General features: G+C 43.4%; 1 protein-coding gene across 1 annotated transcript in view; it reads right to left on the bottom strand.

Moving 5' to 3' along the window:
• The window catches only part of LOC124798171 (hillarin), a 544164-nt gene that overhangs the window by 173853 nt on the left and 345467 nt on the right, over positions 1-24844 (bottom strand). The gene's annotated exons all lie outside the window — the stretch shown is intronic.

Here is a 24844-nt window from a genome sequence, read left to right as displayed (position 1 = left end):
TTTGCATATCACAGTATCTTCTTCCTGTCGGTTAAATTTTGCGTCTGTAGCACGTCATCTTCGTGGTGTAGCAATTTTAATGGCCAGTAGTGTAGAAAGTCTTTAATGTTATATCGCGTTGGACGTGTACCTCCCCGCTACCAGCAGCAGAACTCCCTTTGCCGATTTTATAATGTAATAAAGGTCCAAGTAGTTATTTTTCCTAATAGAGAATTACACCGAGATGACAAGTGATGGGATACCTTCTAATATCACGTCGGACCTTCTTTTACTCGGCTAAGTGCATCACCTCCACTGTAAACTCAACAAGTTGTTGGAAGTCCCATGCAGAGATACTGAGCCATGCTGCCCTTGTAGGCGTCCATAACTGCGAAAGTATTTCCGACGCACGATTTTTGTGCATTAAATGACCTTTAGATTACGTCCCATAAACATTCTATGGGATCCATGTCGGGCGGTCTGGTTGGCAAAATCATTCGCTCGAACTGTCCAGAATGCTCTTCAAACCAATCGCGAACGACTATGGCACGGTCACAAGACACTTGTTTGGAACGTAAAGTTCGTGAATGGCTGCAAATGATCTCCATGTACCCGAACATAACCACTTCCAGTCAATGACCGGTTGAGTTGGACAAGAGGAGTCAGTCCATTCTATGTAAGCACAGCCTACACCATTACGGAGTCACCCCCAGTTTGCACAGTGCCTTGTTGACAACCGGGGTCCATGGCTTCATGGGGTTTGCGCCACACTCGAACCCTGCCATCAGCTCTTACCAACTGAAATCGGGACTCACGTGACCAGGCCACGGTTTTCCAGTCGTCTAGGTCCAACCGATATGGTCTCGAGCCCAGCAGAGGCGTTGCAGAGGATGTTGTGCTGTTAGCAAAAGCACTCGCGTCGGTTGTCTGCTGCCCTAGCCGATCAACGCCAAATTTCGCCGCACTATCCAAACGGATACATTCGTCGTACGCCTCACATTTATTTATGCGGTTATTCACACGGTGTTGCTTGTTCGTTAACACTGACAACTCTGCACTAACGCCTCTGCTCTCGGTCGTTAAGTGAAGACCGTCGGTCACTGCGTTGCCTTTTTTGAGAGAGAATACTGAATTTCCTAAAGATTTTCGAAATGGAATGTCCCATGTGTCTAGCTCCAACTACCACTCCACATTGACTGTTAATTCCCGTTGTGAGGGCGTAATCACGTCGAAATCTTTTCGCAAGAATCAGCTGAGTACAAATGACTGCTCCGCCAATGTACTGCCCTTTTATATTTCGTGTACGAGATGCTATCGCCATCTGTACACGAACACGTGCATATTGCTATCCCATGACTTTTTTCTCCTCAGTGTATAAGCCAGAGAAATCTTTTTCTTAGCTGGCTCCCCTCTTTTGTTGTACGTATCATCAGGGGAAAAAACGAAGCTGATGTACGATAGAAGAGTCTAGCTTCAAATCTCGTAGAAAACCGACACGTGTTTCTGAGATACGTTTTCCCATGTAACATTATTGTATGATAAAAAACAAACAAACAAGAACTGAGCGTTCTAATTTTACGTGGCGATTACATTATTTAAAGCAACGAAATCTGATCCTTATTCTAGATACGCACATTATTCTCCGTCGCATATTGCGGCATCATCGTTGGTGCCAGTATCCATGGGAAGTACAGACGTTCGTTGCCTTGGTTCTGGTCGGCAGCGGTATTCGCATTAACATGTGAACCAGTGCACCAGACGAGAATCCATTGCTGAGAGCTGCGCGACCGCAGCACGAATTAGGATCGACGTTGCACTCACCAGACCAGCTAAGGCCGTCAGAAACCCTTTGCTGGTAACTGGGCTACGAGTAAGAACGTAGCCCTCCTCCAGTGATGTAGCGAAAGATTTCCAGTAATGATCAGTAGCTACTGTACTCTTGCAATAAGGCCCATTCGCCAACAGAGGATATCTCAACAGCGTTCGATGCCCTCCGCAATTCAGGAAATATCCCTGGACTAGTTATACAAACTGGTGGACGTAGCGTGAAACAATAACACCGAAATTACATCTGACCACTCTAAGATCGACACTATTTGCACTGTACTTAGAGGGGAAGACACTAAATTTGTTTTCCAAGACAGTATTTTCTTGGGATTATGACCCTGTGATTGTGTTGTACGCAGTGTAAGACTTGTATTAACTATGTCTTGGACGTTTGGTGCTCTGGAACTAGAAGAAATTGTACATGTGTCGTATTTTTACTTAATAGCCAGAGAAAGACTGCTTTGTGGTGGCATTTTGTTCCACCAGACTAGTTCGTGACGTTGCCCATCGTCAGCGGTATCTGTATTGCGCGAAAGACACATATTTCTTACAATAAGTTACTTTCAGTGTATATTGTAGTGTTTTATGCTTACGTGATTTTTCAGTGCATTGTAATTCGAGTTGCTTTATATGTGATGTTCTGTACCGTATCCCTAAGACAATATTTTGTGATGAACATGTAATTATAGGATTACATAGTTTTTATATATATACAGATATATACATATATATATATATATATATATGTAATCAGCATAAGAATTTTTTTTACGAAATATATGCACTTGCAATGGCAAATGCCGTACATGCAAAGATTACTTTCGGTATACATCACAACACACACGTATTATCTGTGTTAGCAGACCAAAGAAATTGCATTTTAATTAAATGTTCTGACTCAGAACTGCATATATGATAATCAATACATTGAAAACAACTCATGTGACCAAATACAAAAAATTCAAGATGTTCACATCGCAGTGAATCCTAATTTTATTTCCTAACATTAACCAACACGCTCACTACGGTACTAACAAAACTATTGAAATTATCGAATGTAGTCTATATACACACTGTAAAATGTGCGAAATTGAAATTGACGCTCTCCCATAACTATTTTAAGTTCAGGAACCAGCTGTATATACAAGAACGCAGTTTAGCAATGGGAAATTGTTTTCCTCGTACACTAGTTGACATGGTCTTCATCATATCGAGAATTTAAAAAAAAAAATATCCAGAGTGCACTTATAAAATTTAACACTACCGGAAATACGCGGATGATACATTAACTCTGTTCGAAGCAACAGAAAACTAAACAAACATCTTGCACTCACGCTGAAAATGCCTACATAAAAATCTCAGGTTTACAATCGAACATGAACAAGATGTTAAAATAAATTTTCTTGATTTGGAAATTACAAGATACGAAACAATTCACAAAGTCAACATTACGAAAAACAAGTAACCACAGACTGAGTAATACATAATAGTTCATGTAATCCAAAAGCACACGGAGAAGCATTTTCTAACCTCTACAGAGAGACTAATAAAGTATCGATTAAGTAAAGAAAATGCAACATCTGAATGAAAGACTCTAAGAAGTGCAGCAAAAAAATAATGGTTACAGCCCCAACATAGTCGACAAAATTTATGCCTGGAAAGAACACACAAGCGAAAATAAAAGACAACATTACTTTAACAAAGACAAACTATAACAAACATAGATAGTTCACTGTCATGCCATATTGAAGAAAAATTTCAGATAAAATCAGAGTAGCGCTCCAGAAAAGGAACCTAAAAATAGGCTTACGAACATAGAACACACTGCAATCGCAAATAACTGACAAGAACCTGTCTACTTTTACTACACACTTAAAAGAAGAAAACCACACAGCCAGTTACATGACACAATGGCAATCAGACATAGATATTGCCGAAAAGGCTGTTTCTAAACATTTTGTTAGAGACAGAAATTTTCACATGTATCACTAAACTTCCAGACATTATTTTAAACAGATCTAAAAAACAAAATCATCCAAAATTTCGCACTGATGCTTTAATGAAGATACATTTTTTTGTTCCGCTAATAGGGATGATGATAATTGGAAGTAGGGTGTAATGTATGATGTGTACCAAAAGTAATCTTTGGATGTACGGCAATTGCCAATGATAATTGCATATATTTCCTAAAAAAATACTTATGCTGAATTCATACATTTGTATATAAATCACGTAATCATATTATCATATGAACATTACAAAATATTGTCACTGGGATACGCTAGAGAACATTACATATAAGGCAAGTCGAATTACAATCAACCGAAAAATCACATATGTATAAAGCACTGCAATATACATTGTGACTTATTGTAAGAAGTGCGTTATTCATGTAATACAAATACCGTTGATGGTGGGCTACGCCCGGAACTAAAAAGGTGACGTAAAATACTACCACAAAGCAGCTTTTGCCAAACAATTAATAATATGACGTATGTACAACTGTATTAACTACTTCTTCATCCTAGTGAATTCCCACTTTAGTAGGATTCACGTTTTCGAATATTTGAGCACCATTTTTCTCGATTTTTTTGGGGTTCTGGATTTTTTTGGGCTTCTGATCGGACACGGTCGATCTATTGATGGCGGCCTGTCATCTCTGCCTATGTCACCCGCGTGGCAACCTACCATCGGTTTCCGGATTACCTACAGTTCTAGTGTTCTTCAGGACATCCACCATCTCTCAGTTTTTTCAGTACTGGGAGATTCTACACATCTCTGCAGGGCAGTGTTGATTGTGACATAATCAAGCAGGAGAAGCCATTTTGCCACGAGAGCGTACGCATTTCATTACATAAAAATGTCTTCTGTTGGCCAGTGTTACTGCGCAACACTCGGTCCATAATCGGCTACAGGACAAAAAACCGTGCCTTATGTCTTAATCTTCAGGTATGCTGGCGTTTGTTTGCCACGCTGCATCCTGGTGATCTATTACAATCAGACGTCGGCTGCTTTGATTCCCTTCGTTCAGCATTTCTGATAGACCTACAGCATCGTAAATTGAACCCTATATTCCTTAAATGAGTCCACGTCTTTACATTTGTTCCTGTGTTTTGAACGTTCCAGGATTAGGATATGTATCCAAGTACTCAGTTTTTGCTGTATTCAGTCGGAGACTAAACTGACGGAGGCTGTCATACCACGCCTGACGTTTTCGCTGCAATTCCTCCTTTAGGTAAGCAGAAATGGCGACTTCATCACGTCAGATCGGGTTGACGGAGGAGATAGAGAAGATCCAAAGAAGAGCGGCGCGTTTCGTCACAGGGTTATTTGGTAACCGTGATAGCGTTACGGGGATGTTTAACAAACTAAAGTGGCAGACTCTGAATAGAGGCGCTCTGCATCGCGGTGTAGCTTGCTCGCCAGGTTTCGAGAGGGTGCGTTTCTAGATGAGGTATCGAATATACTGCTTCCTTCTACTTATACCTCCCGAGGAGATCACGAATGTAAAATTAGAGAGATTAGAGCGCGCACGGAGGCTTTCAGACAGTCGTTCTTCCCGCGAACCATACGCGACTGGAACAGGAAAGGGAGGTAATGACAGTGGCACGTAAAGTGCCCTCCGCCACACACCGTTGGGTGGCTTGCGGAGTATAAATCTAGATGTAGATGTAGAAGACTCGCATAATACGTGAAAAATTTGTGTTGTTCTGTAATTATTGCTTTGACGTCTTCTTTTTCCATTGTCTACTAGCGTACTTCTGGGTGTACATAGTTTAATATTTTGATAGTACTTTTAATACTTTGGTAGTACTTATTTATATATTTATTTCTTGTTTTGTATGCTATAACTTTTATTTGTTTCTCTTCTTTGGTAGTAATTCCTGTGTGATCGTCAAAAATCAAAATAACCCACGATGTTTACTGTATGGTGCATATCATGCACAATAACGACGTCTCAATAGTGAATAGTGAACAAATAGTAGACAAATAGAGCGAAAGATGTAACGACTGTCTTTGGGACACCTATTATGTACATGCGACTTCATCATACACCAGTAAGAGCGAGGAAGGGCTGAATCATCCGCTGGTTACGTCAATGCCCGCACGAACCGGTCAGCACGCCCCCGTGCTGGACTCTTCTGCAAACCAGGGGCTTACAGGACTCTTAACAGGTTGTGGGGAGACAGCGTTCTACCTGAGGTTCGAATCACTACAAACGAAATGGTGGAGATCCCTACGACACAAGACAGACACTCTGAAGGGATGCTACACGTTGCCAGTCTATGGGAAAATATCAGGAACGTATGCCCGGCATATTGGGAAGGTGTCGTATAACTGGGTAGACACTACACAGGCGTAATCCTTTGTTTCTCTTAAGAGTTTGGACTTTATCAGAACGCAACACTGTCAGAGAGCATTATCAAGAGAACATTATGCCGCGTGGTTTGAGGCGCCATGTCACGGATTGCGCGGCCCCTCCCGCTGGAGCTTCGAGTCTTCCCTCGAGCGTGTGTGTATGTGTGTGTGTGTGTGTGTGTGTGTGTGTGTGTGTGTTGTTCTTAGCATAAGTTAGTTTAAGTAGTGTGAAAGTTTAGGGACCGATGACCTCAGACGTTTTGTCCCTTACGAATCACAAAAAAAGAAAGAAAGAAACATTACTGACAGTACGGAACATTCTAGTTTGGATCTTTCTTTTATTTAGTCATCGCTTTCTCGACTGATTTAACGCCATTTATCATAGCTCCATATTGTAACACATAACGTCTTCCATAGACGGCACATAAACCTCTCCATTTAGTTTTGCGATCTTACGTAATTGTTACACCTCAATTTTTTTTTCGTCATGTATCCTGTGTTATCAATTAGATGCTGACCTGAGCAATTTTAACTCTGCTGCCACATCATTTTCAGTTGTCTCGAAATAAATGTAAAGTTGAAGGGCGCACGTATTTTGTCTCCTCCTATTTAACGTTGAATTGAGCGGACTCAAAGAGGTGCTCACTCGTAATTTAGCAATAATTTGAAACGACTAAAGGGTAAATCTCAAAAAGCGTTGACGTGGTCTACATTAATTATCAAGCCGTTCAATTATTATATATTTACGTTTCATAAGGACGAAGAAACAGCATATCGGACGAAACAAGCAAAAGATTTCTTCCGTCAGTCACAGCAGCAAATTATATGAGACTATTTTGTGGTGACACTTGCATCTGTCCATACCTACTACCCAGTGCCACGCTCATTTTTAACTTTCCCCTAAAATCTTTCCTCTGTATCCCTCCTCCCAAAATACAGCTAATCATTTCTTGAAACCTTACGAAAAATCACATTAACTTGACCTCTTTATGGTATACGTTTTTTTTATCTTATTTGTTTTCGTGTTCTTTAAATTTGTGTTTAATCTGCCCACTTAATTTGTAATACTCTACTGTGACATAACTTTATAGTTACTTCTAGTTTAATTTTGTTCAGTTTCCATATAGCCTCATTTCCACATAAAGGGGCTATATGAGTCCTCAACGTCATTTCATTTTCTTCACCGGTGGTTAGTGCAGACGAACCTTCTTCAACTGTATGGCATACAGCAGTGGTATTGGTCATACATCACACTAGAATTTCGAGACTTTTCAAGAAACTGGGAAACACAAGATGCTAGTAACGAAGATCTCCCACAGTTTCAGTACGCCAACAGAACATTTTTTTGCTATAAACGCAACTTAGTAATAATATTGTACTATAAGGTAACCCTAGCTACATTTACAGCAATTGTCGACTCTCTCCACCCCCCCCCCCCCCCCTCTCGAACTCTTTCGTTAATGACTTGCGTGTCTCAACAGATAAGTCAGGATATTTACACAGCGTTAAAGAGTAGTGTCTATGTGAAATAAGGAAAAAGACTTTGCCAATTGGTATTCTGGATTCTGGACCTACCCCTCGAGTTTCCGAGACATCAACGCTGTAAATTTATCTGTTTGGTTTGCAATACAACGAAACTGCTTCAAACGCAAGTTATGAATAGAAGAATAATGGGAACGAGGAAAAAGCAAAAAGATCGGTCAATAGGTCATGTACCGAGATGTGGTTATAGCTGACAACGTGGGGAACCTTCTGACATACACATGTAATTTTTAACGTTGGATAAATGAAACTCACCCCGCAAATAGTCTGTGCATCTTAAGACAGGCAACCCGATGTTAGCTCCACCCAGGGCGGGCGACGTATGGTAGGTTGCCTATCTTAAGGTGCATTAGATATTTTGCAGGGAAGATTTATTTTGCCGGCACTGTAATTGCCCAATTACGAAACTGGAATAGCTTTTCTGGCACCTGAAGAAACCTCCACACGCCGATATCGCTAAAGAAGCATTCCATTGGATGACAGGTTTTGACGGGACTACGCTGTCATCTGTCGAAACCCGTCATCCAATAGAATACTTCTTTAGCGATCTTGGCTTGCGAAGTTTTTTTCAGTTAGTGGGGCAGGTGATAAGCTTTGCATTGAATTTCAACGTCTTAATGCGCATGGGCCTTCATGAATTAAGAAGATAACTGTGCCACAACACACTAGGTTATTTAATTCATCACGCTAGGTTTCTTGAATTTTTTAAAAATAATGTTTGCAAAGACAGATTATCAAATGGTTCAAATGGCTCTGAGCACTATGGGACTTAACATCTTAGGTCATCAGTCCCCTAGAAGTTAGAACTACTTAAACCTAACTAACCTAAGGACATCACACACATCCATGCCCGAGGCAGGATTCGAACCTGCGACCGTAGCAGTCCCGCGGTTCCGGACTGCAGCGCCTAGAACCGCACGGCCACAGCGGCCGGCTACAGATCATCAGAGCTCGGCACAATCAGGATGCCTTTTAAGACGCAATTGCTGCACCATAGTTGCGTTTTGTGACATTTGTCATATACGGAAACTGTACACATTTTAAGATTCGACATCGTCAGGTAAGGGAAACACAGGTATCTGAATTATTTAAAATCAGTTTTAATGGTGTTGATCTATCAGCGGCAGTATCACAGGGAAATAAAACGGCAAAGGATCACTCTGAGACCCCCCAGTTCGACAGCAAGCTCTGTGCCACACTTGTACCTTTGTCGAACAGAAACTCTGCCATCCTCGAGCTGAGTGGCGCTCCACCACTGCTCTGGCGCCCGATTGCTGGCATGCGGAATATGAGGGGTGTCGAAGGGGTTGCCTGCTCTCAGGCGCTAGAGCACCACTGAGCCGAATGGGTGTCTTATGCCTCTGTACAGGTACGTTTTTAAAGTACTCAACAAAGGAGTGTCGGTGGCAGCAAGGGCGTTGCCAAACTGATGGGTCTTAGATAGAACCTTTGTCCTTTTATTCATGCATGTGTCAGTGTGAAAGCCCCTCCGCCCTCACCCCCCCAGCGTCCCCACTCAAACAGCCATTGATTCTTAAGGTCATGTTCAAATTTCCTCTAATGGTTATCAATGGTCCATAATGGTACCACTTTTAAGGAGAGCGAAAATTGTGATTGGAATACACTCGAAAGAGGGTTCAGTCAGGTTTTCAGCCCCATGTCCTTAGAGAAGGGTTGAATCGTCTGGGGAGGGTCAACAGTGTCGAACGTTGGCAAGAACGTCATCCTGTTGCCCATTGCATGGTACTCGTTTTAGACTGTGAAATGTATGGTACTCAGCGCCCCAAGGTTAGGGTGGATTCACTGACGTCCTTTTTGTCACCACCTAAGCCTTTATCTTGTCGATGCTGAGTGGCAATGTGAAATGTTCTCCTCATAAGGAAACAGCACGGTTTTAACGACGGGCGTCGCGGTTCTTGTCGTCATTTCAAAGGGATCAAAAACACCGTCCAGCCGGCCGAAGTGGCCGTGCGGTTAAAGGCGCTTCAGTCTGGAACCGCGTGACCGCTACGGTCGCAGGTTCGAATCCTGCCTCGGGCATGGATGTGTGTGATGTCCTTAGGTTAGTTAGGTTTAATTAGTTCTAAGTTCTAGGCGACTGATGACCTCAGCAGTTAAGTCGCATAGTGCTCAGAGCCATTTGAACCATTTTTGAAAAACACCGTCCGAACAGCCCTTGAAGGTCCAACGGAACCGACCGGCCGCCGTTTCACCTTCAGCCCTTAGGTGTCACCGGATGTGGATACAGTGGGACATGTGGTCAGCACACTGCTCTCCCGTCCGCTGTCAGTTTTTGTGACCGTGCCGCTACTTCTCAGTCAAGTAGCTCCTCAACTGATCTCACAAGGGCTGAGTGTACCCCGCTTGCCAACGGCAATCGGCACACCCAGACGGTGACCCACTCAAGCGCTAACCAAGCCCGACAGCGCTTAACTTCGGTGATCTGACGGGAACCGGCGTTACCATTGCGGCAAGGCAGTTGGGCAAAGGCGTGAAAAGAAGGGCTGAAATGTGGGTCAGAGGGGGTGTGGGAATCTTCCCATCGCGTGACACGCCCACAGTAACGTTGGGCAGAATTGCGATGAAATTTTGTGCCAATGTGACATCATTAGCCCACTTTACAAATCACATGACTTTCTGAGCTCAGGTCTTTTTTTTCACATTTGTTGACAGCTTGCTGTCTGAAGCATAACTGAGCCCGAGAGTTGTGTGGCAGGGCACCACGCTTTTTGCCTCATTGCCGAGGAAGTAGGCATCTTTGGAGCAAGTTTCGAACTTCGGCGTTGCAATGGGAGACAATTACTGTGTTTCAAAAGGCGATCCATTAGCTATGTTGTGCAATGTATTTGACGCCATTTTGGCGAATCTTGCATCTTTGTGGTGAAGACTGAGATGCCATGATTAGGATGACACAAACACTTTGTCTCCAAATGAGGAAAATCTTCAATCTGACCGGTAATCGAACCTGAGAACCTGGGATTTAGAGGCAGAGATACCAATCACTATTTTCGCCAAACTATCTACTTATCTAACGAAGTTTAACCTCTAAAAAAAAAAAAAATCAAAGTTACCCCTGCTTGGCACCGTCTCTTATAACCTACCTATTCCCAAAAATTCTCCCAAGGTGATAGGATCCACGATGCTATAGTTCTTTTTTAATTACATGATTATGATTCGGAAATGTGTAAAAGTGAAAATCCTTAAAAACTTAACATTTCAAAAAGTGTTATTCAAAGGATAAATAAAAATAACGTTTTTATATTTCATGTGCTACTGCTGCTAAAAGAATCTTTCTTCAAGAAATGGTGCAACCTGATTTTCCTTGTGCGCCGCCACTGACGTTTTCTACTTCCAACAACGCCGTGTAATCACTAGAGTACGACCAGCGGACGCTCTCCCAAGAGCCAGGCGGTGTATATTTACACTCCAGCGCCGTCATCACCCGAGAGCGAATATCGTGAGGCAATTAGCAGCGGCCCGATTCGAAACCGGCCGGCCGGCTCAGTGTTGCGGGCGGCGCGCTGCGTTTCTCTCGCGCCCGCAGACCCCCCGTGGAAACGGCAGCGGTGACGTCACCGCACTCGTCTTCCAGGCGTGACGTCCGGGTTTCGAAACTTCCGCCGCCGCGCTCGGCTCGGCTCTGGGGAAGCCGCGTTACGTCACAAGTTTCCCTGCAGACAACTCACCTGCGGTCGGATATCCAGGCCGGGAAGCTGGACGTCGGGCGAATACAGACCGAAAAAAAAGGTCAGGTAGGCCGTGCGAGACTGTTTGTCAGCAGGACAATGACGCACGGTTTTGCTACAAGTATTGCTGGGATTGGCAGTTCACCATCTGTCGTGAAGCTACATCTACGAAGGTTACCCAAAAAGTAATGCATCGCATTTTTTCCTCAACAGTTCTTTATTGAACATAATGAGAATTACACACCCGAAAGAATGGTGTTTTATCTCCATATCTTATTTTTCCACGTAGTCTCCATCCCGTTCTACGGCCTTCCTCCAGCGCGAAACAAGGGTGTGTATGCCATGTCGGTACCCATTCTTGTCCAGTTGGCGAATCCGAATTCAGTGCTGCACTCTGTGAATCACCTCCTCATCGTCTCAAAATGTCTTCCACGATGGCATCCTTTAATGGCCCAACAAGTGGAAGTCCGAGGGGGCTAGGTCAGGTGTGTCAGGCGTGACAGCCGTGGATTGTCTCCCCGACCGCTGCAAATCGTGGAGCTCCGCCGAACCGCTTTTTGCTGACCTCACTCTCCGTGCCCAGCGATTAACTGTACTTCTATCATCAGCAGATGCTCCATAGACTTTGCACAAGCGTTTTCGAATACTCCCCACAGTTTCTTTCTCTGAAGTGAGAAAGTCAATGACGTCACGTCGCTTGTAACGTACATCAGAAACAGACGCCTCTTTGAAACTGTCCTGCGGCTACGCTATCTGTCGGAAGTGACGGAAACTTGGAGTACTCACTCAGGAGATTTCAAATAATACCTACGTAACGTTTCTCATTCGTAACATTGCTTTCGGCTGAGAGAAAAAATGCGGCGAACTACTTCCTGACCAACCCTCGTACTTACACAGGATGACCCAAAAGCCCGTTAACATTTGAAAATTCAATACTTCACGCAATAATGTAGGCAGATGGTAAAAATTGACAACACATGCTTGAAATGACATGGAGTTTCATTGAAACAAAAGAGAAGTGCCCAGAACGGCCGACAGATGGCGCTTCATACGATATGAAAGCAATCATTAGCATAACAATTCGTTTTCACCAAAGACGATGTTATCTACAACAAAAACTTAGCATGTCGGCCGTCATTCATAAACAATGCCTGTAGTCGAGGGACAGTGTTGTGAACAGCATAGCATATCAGTAGTTATGGTGGAAACTGGCGTCGGATGTTGTCTCTTAGCATCCCTAATGAGGAAGTCGGACGATTGCGATAGATTTGCGACTTCAGGTAACCGCACAGCCAATAATCACACGCATTGAGATCTGAGGATCTGAGAGGCCTAGCATGACGGATGTGGCGGCTCAGTACTACGAATGGGAAAAACGGACCGTGTAAAATCGATACTGTATTTCAGTTCTGAACAACCAGTATTTTTCAGTATTTGTTTGGTCTCGGTTGTAACAGTGTTTCTTAATTTTTGCTTGTAACCGGTAAAAATCCGAAATATTAATTAGCCATAGTAGCAATGCTAAAACTATTGGTTTTTAACTAAACCATTTTTTTTTTAAAAGTGAGCAATTTCTTCTTAAAATTTTCCTTGCTTAGAAATATTGCGTTGTTACTGAAAATAAGGAAATCATCACTGCTAGTTTATTAACAGTGTCGACAAAAACGAACAACCAAACACATGACATAAGAATGAGTACTGTGTTGCTGCCAGAGTAACGTACGGGTGCCCGTAACCGTGTGACGTGGCGAACTGGATGGAACACGTGTACACGCACTGTGCGAGACTGGACTATATGGCACTTTCTCGCTGTTGTCGTCGTACAGTAGATGTATTACAGAATGGCACGATCCCGTTTCGAAGTATTTTATGAAGTGCGGTAGCAATGCACAATTTCTCCTTTAAAAGGGAGAAAACGTAAAACTTAACAATTCATCCACAGTTTACAACAAAATAGAAAATACCTTCTCTGTTACCTCTGTCTCTATAACAAGCCTTTCCCCTTGTAGCTTTTAAAACAGGATAATTAACACGAAAAACATAGTTCTTCAACCTTAGTTTTCACCCTTTAGCGCTGACTATTCGGAATATCCAAATAGTGGTGTGATTCCAAATGGCTCTGAACACTATGGGATTTCACATCTGAGGTCATCAGTCCCCTAGAACTACTTAAACCTATCTAACCTAAGGACATCACACACATCCATGCCCGAGGCAGGATCCGAACCTGCGACCGTAGCAGTCGCGCGGTGTGTGACTCCATTACAAAACGATTTTTCAGAAGAATTTCAAAAAATTGGTATCAGTAGGAGTATACTGGTGATCTTTTGTAGTACGTAGTGGACATTTCAGTAATGCCTGCAAAAATACATTGAGCTTTCATCCTCTGAATTTTGTTTTATAATCAACTGTTGTTTAATTCGATTATTTCTGATATAATGTCAAATGTGCATACGTCACCGTCCGTGACCGATAGGCGGCGCAACTTCGAGTCTTATTTCCGCAGCAGCAATGTAAGGCACTGGACCACTCAATCTGATGTTTCTAGCAACGTGTACGTACCGAAGGCTGGAACGCTTTAAATTTTTAACTTGAGCATGTCTGCTCTAAACTTCGACTATTGCCTTCTTCCAGTGTAGCTGTCCGTAAGTAATCTTTCCATGTTATGACATTTTTCATCTTGGTTAATGTTTCTGTCAAACTTTTTTCGTATGTATTATTTTATAGTATTTTAAATTTTCATTCTGATGAAGACTTCCTTAGAGGTGGTGAAACATAGATAAATGTAATAAACGTTTACTTGCAACAGTTATTTCTCCACTGAAATTTACATGCGGTTGCTGAAAGACAGCCATGCTCAAAACTGTAAGTATTCAATCACTTATCATTTTTCGACAAGAGCAGCTAACCGTGGACGGACTAAGTTTTGTTTTATTCGCCTATTTTATTTTATATTTCGATTCTGTGTGTCATGAAAGTGAGAGAGTCAATATTTTTCAATTTTTGTTCGATTTCTGCGATTATTGCAGGAAACAATGGGAATAAAAAACCGAAAATCATATTTCAGACACTGGTTGTTTTGAGCGGTTTTAAAACACTCGGGTTGAGCTGGCGTTGAAAGAACCGATATAACCGAAAACTGGTTGTTTCAGCGATAATCACCCCATCCCTATTCAGTACGCCATCCTCGCCAAAAGATGTGCGCAAGAGATCTTTCACTCATGTAGCAAGCAGTATGGGATGGAGCTCCATCCTGCATAAAATTCGTACCTTCCAGCAGGTGTTTATCAGCCAGGTTTGAGATGACTTGATTCCCTCTCTCACTACACCTCATTTTAAAAACTATTCTCATGTGGCGTCTCTGACGTGTTGCAGTCCAGCACCATGTGTTTTTGCACTTGTTTCTGTTTTCAGTAAAACACCATGTCATTTCACGCACGTGTGCCAATTTTTTCTCTCTGCTTACAGACGGACGTTTGGGTCACCCTGGACAACGTGAATCACCTGAACCTTTTAACTCTTAGCGGCTAACCACGAAGTCCATGATATACCTAAAAATAAATGTCTGACAGATAAATGATCAAGAACGACGTAGCAAATGACACAATGACACATTATGTGAAACGGAGACTCTCAAAGAGTTGTTTTTTTTTTTTTTTCACAGTCTGTGTGTCCACCCTTACTCTCACGGCACACATCTAATCGATATTCCTGTTCTGCCCAGACCTGAGTGTCGATAAGAACACGTGCTGCGATGTTTTGTCGCAGGTCTGTGTGGCTGTACGGTTAGAGTTGGAACATAGACACTATCCTTGGTATTTCCCTACAAGAAAGAAAATCGCAAGGCATCAATTCCGGCGACTGTGGCGGGCAATGAGTTAGCGCCAGGTCAGAGGACGCAACAGGGCCTATCTGGCGATGCTGTAATAACGATGGGAACAACCAAGTAACCAATCGATTCAGCTGCTTGTCGCTTTACGTATCGGTTCGAGTATTTATTCATTCATTTGAGTGAACCCAGTCTTTGCGAAGAACAGAATGAAAACATTCGACGCAGACACGCGCATTCACTCCTGAGTGGAGACAATCGACCGTTCTGCCGTTGTTAAATCATCATTGTTGACTCCAATCTGTTAAACTGCCTGTCGTTGCTTTTATCGTCGTTCCCATATTTACTTTCTTCTGAGTGCCAATAAGTAGATTTTAGTTCAGTTCTTCATCCGTGTTTATGAATAGGCGTCTACTCAATAGTGAACTTTGTATTGATCAAAATGCTGAAACGCCCAGTTGCGTGGGAATGGAGGAAATTAGATTACTGGATAAAAAGTGATCCTCATGCTAAATTGAGTGCGATATACAATATCAGCAAGGATGATTCATATTATGAAACTATATTAATTACAGAAATTCAAAGAAAATTAACGAATGATCATAAATATTTCTCTCTCTCTCTCTCTCTCTCTCTCTCTCACACACACACACACACACACACACACGCACACACACTTCTAACAAGTGACGCTCTATGCTTCAAAAGCAGGTAATAAGTCACCAAACAATTAAAACCAATCATGTATGCTTTCTGTTCACGTCGCCTCAACGTTTATCTACATAGAATTATCGGTGACAGGTGCAAACAGAGTGAAGAGAGAGGTACAGCTTGAAGAAATTCAAATAAACAAGGAATTGTTTATCTATTAAAGTATAAATTAACTATGTAGGACCAGATATTAACCTTTAAAAAGAACCAAAAATTCACATTTGAAGCCAGAAGTACGAAAAAATGATATTTAAGTAAAAAATACATAAATTTTGAATATACTTAATTTTTAGATCCTCTTGAAATAAGATACATCATTTGTATCTAAAAAAGTTGCCAATCCTAATGTCGATAGAGGTGTTACCATGTCAGTTCTCTCAGCAAAGAAGGAAGGTCCATATACTGTCTTGTTGGACACGGCATAAAATACTAACTTTCTCGGAATCCCGAACGTGTTCCACAGTTTCATATGGGTTCTCTGTCACCCTTTAGTGCGTAGTTTCTCTGCATGCTTTGCCGCCATTTTCTGCAACTACAGTCCCTGGCACTCCTGTCGGCGTTTTTCCAAACTAACTTGCCGGCTACAAATAAAAAGAAAGGGAAATAAAAGCATTAAAAATCACTGAGAATTTATTCTTCTTTGCGTTACCTATAACGAATTTTTAAAATCAATCATGAACTTTATTATTACCCTCTGTTTGGTGAACGTTTCAAGACATGGAAGAGCAGTTTTCGGGTAATGATAAAAGGCAGACGCATTTTGTTGTGTGCGTGATAAACGCCTATGAACCTATATATTGAAGAAAGTTTTTCTTTTTAAGTAAAGAGATCTGCCTTCTTAAATGCATTGAGTCTTCAAACACTAGTGCGATTGTTGATTTTGGCGTTGAAATTGTTCGCATAAATATCCGAGAAACGTGCTAATATCGAAAGGTAAAGCTGCCGGAATTGGCTATTGCTTTGTGAACAACACCGCGTGCGACTCTCTCGCCAGTTGTAAAACCAGAGGAATCTGCATGCAAACCGTAACTTGTATGCTGCACGCTCCAAGACCAGAGTTGTCCATCCAGGTAGTACAGAGATGACTGCTTAAAAGTTGCCCAGAAACTCACCTTGACATTGGCCGTACGGGTTGTAGCAGAAATGTTGTACACCATGCATATTATAAAAAGGGATGTACGTATATTGCATCTATGTACGTATGTATGTATTCATGCTCCACGTCTCCTTCTCAAGCACTGGACCGATTTCAACCAGCACGGTACACATATGTCGTACTGTACACATATCTCGTACTGTCTGCGGACCAAGAACCACCTACGTATCAAAGGGGTGGGGGTGAAAAAGCAGAGTAGTTCAGGGCGCGCCTGTACCCATGCTTTAGCCATCCAGTATTTGAGATTGAGAGCACTTATAGACTTGGAACGAACCTCACAAATAATTTCAAACCTTTATGAAACCTTTTCTTGCTGACGACCCTCAAAAACTGATTAAAGGAAAAAAGTTTATCTCATGTAACATGTTCAGTGTTCATGCAGTAAAAATGCCGCATGAAACGTGACGTTTAAATTTATTACTTGTTTACCACCAACTGTTTTCGCGAAGCATTTTGCAACAATATTCATATATACCACTGAATGTACCAGAAAAATTATGTCACTGTGCGACACAGGAGATAAGTCGTCATGCAAGACGTTTCAATTTATTACTTCTTTACTTCTAACTTTATTCTCAACACATTTCTCAGAGAGTAAAGACATATACCACTAGATGTACTAACTGCAAAATTTTATCGTTGTACAGCACACAGTTCAGGAGATACTGTGTCATGAACATTGAGCTGTGTGAAAATGAAACTGCAGGGCGAAATTCGCTATAGGTACAACCGAAATATGCGTACAAATACGTGTAAAACATAGTTAACATACATTAAATATATTTGACATATGGATACGTGGGAAAAAGCTCATCCTAAACCCTTCCAACGATTTCGACGAAACTTGGTACACATATATTCGTTGCAATCAGAAAGAGATATTGTGAAGATAAGAACTACCAGCCTCTTATTTGAATTGGATGGTAATGTGGAGAGAGGAAGCGGAGGAGGGGATAGACAGCGAGGAGGAAGGAGCAGATGGGTGCAGGTAGAGGAGGAGGGGGTGGACAGATAGCAAGGAGGGGGAAATAGAGAGAGAGAGATAGAGAGAGAAGAGAGAGAGAGAGATAGAGAGAGAGAGAGAGAGAGAGAGAGAGAGAGAGAGAGAGAGAGAGAGAGGAGGAGGAGGAAATGGACAAAGAAAGGAAAGAGCAGCAGATGGACAGAGAGAGGGGGGACCAGTAGATAGATGGGCAGATGGATAGAGGGGGAAGAGCTTACTGGCTGAGAAAGGGGATAGGAAGAGATGAACAGAGAGAGGGGTGGAGAGAGAGGAGATTGGTAGAGAATGAGAGGTGGAGGAGGTGGACTGAAAGAGGGGTGGAGGAGATGGAGAGGAAGAGGAAGGAGATGGGTAGAGAGGGGTGTATGGGGAAGATGTACTAATGAAAGAGTGGAATAAACACGTACGCGGATAACGCAGGGTAAGGAACTAGAATGAAATAACACTCCCCGTTGTATTCAAGAAAATGCTTGGAAAAAAATGTACTCTTACTAGATGTTATTATTTCCGAATCATTCCATGTCGTTCTGAGGTCACGTTTCTAGTTGGCATCCACGTGCTACGGTGTGCCTGAGCGTGTATATAAGTTAGTGGCGAGCTACGGTGTGAGTCACACGGAGAACGCTGGACGTCAGCCACCGGACTGTGACGTCCCTTCCGGCAGCGCGTAGCCCCGTGACGTCACGGGGAGCACACGCACCGCTATTGCGCACGCACTTCCCCACTGGCTGCGCGTCTCGTTGTCATGATGAGCGTGCGTAGCAGCTTGCTGCGGTGATCGCAGGCGAGGCAGATACCACGTAGCAGATGTGCGTTGTGCATTATAAATCACTCACAAGGGAACGATTAGTACTTCGAACCCCATACCTTCAATTTGTGTATCTTTTTCCCAGGCGAATAGTGGAAAGCTGTATTCGACCTTTTATTGTATTCGCGAACTATGTCGACAGAATTTCGAAGGTCCTTCAGCGATATTTTCTGAATATTTTGGTATGGGGGGCTCGTGGTTCCCGGTGGCTCGTTTTGATCTTTTGTTCCTCTTTATCTTTGAATCTGTACTGCACTGAACTGATCAGCAGAACAGCGTAAATGACGAAGGTATGCGCCGATTGTCTTCTATGGAAACAAACTTCTTCTGCTCTCTCACTGTATTTGCTGTTGACAACGATGGTTCCCACTCCCCTGGATAGGTTTACTGACGAAGAACTGGCACAAAGACCAGCACGATGACACTGTGCTGAGCCGTGCCATCGGCGACGTCACGTCACACTGCTTTCGGTACTCCAATTCAGAAAATCTATCCCTACTGCCCTCATATATGAGAAACTCGAAGAGTTCTTGGAACATCTCAATGGCAGCGACAGTAACGTCCAGTTCACCATGGAGGTAGAAAAAGACAATGCAATGCCCTTCCTCGACGTCCTCGTCTGCCACAAAGGAAATGCATGCCACTGCCTCTATAGAAGACCCACCCACACCGACTTCTGCTTCCACACCATCAGCCCATCATTGGACAAGAAAACATTGGTGCATCGTGTAAGAACGATACAGATGTTGATAACCTGCCCCATTAGCTGAGCCACATACTCAAGGTCTTCAGGAATAACGGCTATAAAATTAATCTAATAAATGATTTCAAGCAAGAATCACAACACGAGTACCGACGAGGAACAGGTAAACGTCATACGAACAGTACGCACTGTGGAACAACACACGAAGCGCATGAAAGATTTTACCACCTACGCTACCGCGAGAGATCTGATTTGGCTGAGCATGCTTTTGAAGACGGATACCGGATAAAATTTGACGAAACCCCCGTCATGGCTCTCGCTAAGGACGTCTGGAACTGTCTGATTAAAGAAGCCACTGAAATAATAATCACCGATAATTACACCTTTTGCTGCTTTGGATCATGATGTAATGTCCTTGAAATGTTTTCAATGGTCACTAGTGGTTCCACACTCTAAACCAGAGAAAACCCTGTGGTCAAATTTCACTCCAAATTGGTGCGTTAACATTCATTGGGGTTGCTGCCCCACAATTTCGTAAGATAGGGGTTGAATAGTCCGGGGTGTTAGCAGTATGTTATCAAGAACGTCGTACTGTTGGCTCATCATATGGCGAACTGTAGTTTCCGACCTCGAAATATGTAGTCACACCGTAGCCCTCTGTGCCTCCCCCGAGGCCTTTTTATGTGAGCGGCGGCGTGTGTGAAATATCTTTTTTCTCGGGCACCCATAACAAAAGCACGCGATTTCAACTTTGGTCGTCGGCGCTTCCGACCTCCATTACAGAGGGGTCAGAAGAAGGGCTGAAGTGTGGGTAACAGGAAGTGTCACGACCTTTCCCTCGTGTGACTCGTCCACGGTGGCGTTGGACAGAATTGTGGTGAAATTTGTTGCCAACATGACGTCACTAACCCACGATACATCTCACTTGAACATCTGGGCTGCGGCCTTCTTTTCGCATATGTTGACACCTCGAAGCGTCGCGTAGCCCGAGGGTGAAGTCACAGGGCGACTTTTGTACCATCATACAGGTAGGTTGTAGGCACGATCGAGGCAAATTTCAAATTTCTATTGCACAATGGCAAACAATTGCAGCGTTTCGAAAAAAAGATCCTTCCACTGTGCTGCGCAGTGTATATCTGAAGTGTCATTTTCTGCTAGAGTAATCTATTGGAGTGATTTGGGGAATTATCACTGCCATTTCTGTGGCATTCCAGATGGTTGCCCTTGCAGAAATTTCGTAGCAATAGTGGGGAGAGACAGTGTAAAACGGTGGCTGGTCGCGATATCATTACTAGCACTGCCGCGACCACCAGGTGGGCGGCGTGGAGGCGTGCAGCCCGTTACGGGCGATTAGTGCCGTTTGATGCGACACTGGCGCAGGGAGACAAAGAGCTGCCGTGGGAACAATGGAGCAGGAAGTTGCGGGGCCCAGTGTGCCGCCGTGCGCCCAGGTTCTGGAGGCACACTTTGCGGTGTTTCCGCCTTTCCGCACGCTGCCGCGTTCTCATTGTTGCGGGGAATCTCCCGTGCAGGGGCTGCTGTCAGCTCCGGGAGCTGAGAAAAATCTGCAGCTACCGATCCTCCCTAGCTTCTCACGGGTACCACTAAGTATACGTATTCGTTTACGTATTATTGGTTACGCATCTAGGGATATATACAAGTCTTCCTATTGAATCAGTCTATATAGTAGTGAAAACAGTATCAAAATAGCTACAGGTGCGATTAGCCGTTAGCAGCAGACAGAAAATTGTGGCAGGGGATCTTACAATATACGGGGTATCATGTTGCAAACTTTCAGGGATATGGAAAAGGTTAAATGTATCAGTTTGAGATAAGAGACACTGATCTGTAAGCGACCGAGACGAAATGTTATAAGTGGAAGTTGCTCTGGTACCTCCGACTTTGGAAAAGATGTAAGAGGTTATTATGAACGTACTACCCAGGTTCCTGTTAGGTATCCAACTTGTTATTCGTGAAAGGGCGTGGTTACAACATGATCGAGCCCCACCTCACTTTGGGCAGAGGGTTCCTCAACACCTGGATCACACGTTCCCTGACAAGTAGATGATGAGGCTGTCCTGTTTCGCGGTTAGCGCGAACAGCCGATTTCTTTTTGTGCGGCACGTGAAAAGTCTTGGGAACGAGGCGCCTGTCGAGACAGAAGATGATCTCCTGGCGAGAATTCTCGCTGACCCGGATGTAGGGATGGGGGAGGGGGGGGGGGCGAGGGCGGGGAAGGGGCAAACCGGGGTATCTGCCACCGGCGGCAAAATCAGAGGGGCTCTAATTTCATATTCTTGAAGAAAAAAAACCATTGTTTCATGAAACGCCTAACAACCAGCACACGTTGGTCTATCGATTGTTCATACGATTTTGAAACGTATCCCTGCTGGTTTTTGAACATTTTGAACACATTCTAAGTTGATTTTTGAGTGCGTGCATAGTGTACGTGATGTCTCTACCAGGGGAATCCCCGTCGCATCTAGAAAAAGCAAGCTTTGCCGCAGACAAAAGTGGACAGGACTCTGCGAAATGAGCCGAATAAACTGGAACTGGTAAATGCCAATCGCTGTTGTTTACGTGGTTGATTGGGTGTGCGCACGATAAGCGTTGTTATTTATAATTATTAGCGACATCCGTAGATTCAGACTACTAGGGTGGAAATAAACGACTAACGGGTAAGAAAGATTACAAAATTATCTTCTAAGTGTATCCGAGAAAAGTGCGCGTCTTAGAGTCTCAGATTAACATTTCATCAAACATAAGGAAGATTCTTTGGCGTCAAGTATCTTACGATTTTTAGTTGCAGCGACTGTCACATACACCTATGTTTCTCTTTACTACTGATGTCTCAGGAGTGAAATCATATAAAGTGCTATAAAAAAAATGCTGTCTGATGGTACCCGTTTCGACTGATACAAGTCACAAAGTTTTATGTTATCAGCAGTTGTGTTTCAGTGAATCGTACGCTGTGATACATTTTTGAACAGGTCTTTAGGAGAGAAAATGAAGTACCGAATAAAAAATACAGGGTGCCATTTAAAAAAGTCATACCGCTGTTCATATCATTGTAAAAAAAAAACAACGAAGCTCTTACGAAGGCAATCATGCTGATTGATGTCCCCCTGACGGCTAAAGAACATTTGCTTGCAGAATGAGATTTTCACTCTGCAGCGGAGTGTGCGCTGATCTGAAACTTCCTGGCAGATTAAATCTGTGTGCCCGACCGAGACTCGAACTCGGGACCTTTGCCTTTCGCGGGCAAGTGCTCTACCAACTGAGCTACCGAAGCACGACTCACGCCCGGTACTCACAGCTTTACTTCTGCCAGTACCTCGTCTCCTACCTTCCAAACTTTACAGAAGCTCTCCTGCGAACCTTGCAGAACTAGCACTCCTGAAAGAAAGGATATTGCGGAGACATGGCTTAGCCACAGCCTGGGGGATGTTTCCAGAATGAGATTTTCACTCTGCAGCGGAGTGTGCGCTGCTATGAAACTTCCTGGCAGATTAAATCTGTGTGCCCGACCGAGACTCGAACTCGGGACCTTTGCCTTTCGCGGGCAAGTGCTCTACCAACTGAGCTACCGAAGCACGACTCACGCCCGGTACTCACAGCTTTACTTCTGCCAGTACCTCGTCTCCTACTTTCCAAACTTTACAGAAGCTCTCCTGCGAACCTTGCAGAACTAGCACTCCTGAAAGAAAGGATATTGCGGAGACATGGCTTAGCCACAGCCTGGGGGATGTTTCCAGAATGAGATTTTCACTCTGCAGCGGAGTGTGCGCTGCTATGAAACTTCCTGGCATATTAAAACTGTGTGCCCGACCGAGACTCGAACTCGGGACCTTTGCCTTTCGCGGGCAAGTGCTCTACCAACTGAGCTACCGAAGCACGACTCACGCCCGGTACTCACAGCTTTACTTCCGGCAGTACCTCGTCTCCTACCTTCCAAACTTTACAGAAGCTCTCCTGCGAACCTTGCAGAACTAGCACTCCTGAAAGAAAGGATATTGCGCAGACATGGCTTAGCCACAGCCTGGGGGATGTTTCCAGAATGAGATTTTCACTCTGCAGCGGAGTGTGCGCTGATATGACACTTGTCCGCGAAAGGCAAAGGTCCCGAGTTCGAGTCTCGGTCGGGCACACAGTTTTAATCTGCCAGGAAGTTTCAACATTTGCTTGCTTGAAACATTTTGTTATTTAGGATGGTCAAGATAAATGGGACACCATATTTATAGTAAGGATAAGCATTATATATATATATATATATATATATATATATATATATATATATATATATGTATATATATATAATGCTTATGCTTACTCGCCACTTTGAGCACTTTGAATGTTCTACTCCTGGGCAATGGTACAGGAGAGTCAAAGCCAGCCGGCCGAAGTGGCCGTGCGGTTAAAGGCGCTGCAGTCTGGAACCGCAAGACCGCTACGGTCGCAGGTTCGAATCCTGCCTTGGGCACGGATGTTTACGATGTCCTTAGGTTACTTAGGTTTAACTAGTTCTAAGTTCTAGGGGACTAATGACCTCAGCAGTTGAGTCCCATAGTGCTCAGAGCCATTTGAACCATTTGAGTCAAAACCAATTTTGTGTTATGTTTTTACTTGGTTTTCATTTGTTTTCTGACAACTCCAGCAAGTGGGCTCAAAGTCAGCGTTGTGTTATGTAATTAATAACGTTGTGTTTCAGTGTATGGTACACTGTGATACATTTTTGAATAGGTCTTCAGGAGAGGAAATGAATTACCGAATAAAAAATACAGGCTGCCATTTAAAAAAGTCATACACCTGTTCATATCTTTGTAAAAAAACAAAGCTACAATGAAGGCAATCATACTGATTGATGTCCCCTTGACGGCTAAAGAACATTTGCTTGTTTAGGATGGTCAAGATAAATGGAACACTCTCTCTCTATCTCTCTGCACCGATGACACTATCGTTCGTGTGAAGAGGATCTCTAAGTGCTCAAATGTAGGCGCGTGGGAAGGCAATTTAATATCCTCATACGAGCAAATTCTGTCCTCTTCCTGCGGAAAAAATGGAGATGATCGTATGGCATTGTTGACCGGGAGGCGCCATCCGAGAAAGCTCGGCCGCCAAGTACAAGTCTTATGTCAGCCGACGCCACACTGGGCGACTTGCGGCCGGTGACGAGGATGAAATGATGATGACGACAACACAACACCCAGACCACGAGCGGAGAAAATCTCCAACCCCGTCGGG

Source organism: Schistocerca piceifrons, chromosome 5 (genome assembly GCF_021461385.2).
Source record: "Schistocerca piceifrons isolate TAMUIC-IGC-003096 chromosome 5, iqSchPice1.1, whole genome shotgun sequence".
NCBI lineage: Eukaryota > Metazoa > Arthropoda > Insecta > Orthoptera > Acrididae > Schistocerca > Schistocerca piceifrons.
This window is presented reverse-complemented; position numbering and strand designations above follow the sequence as displayed.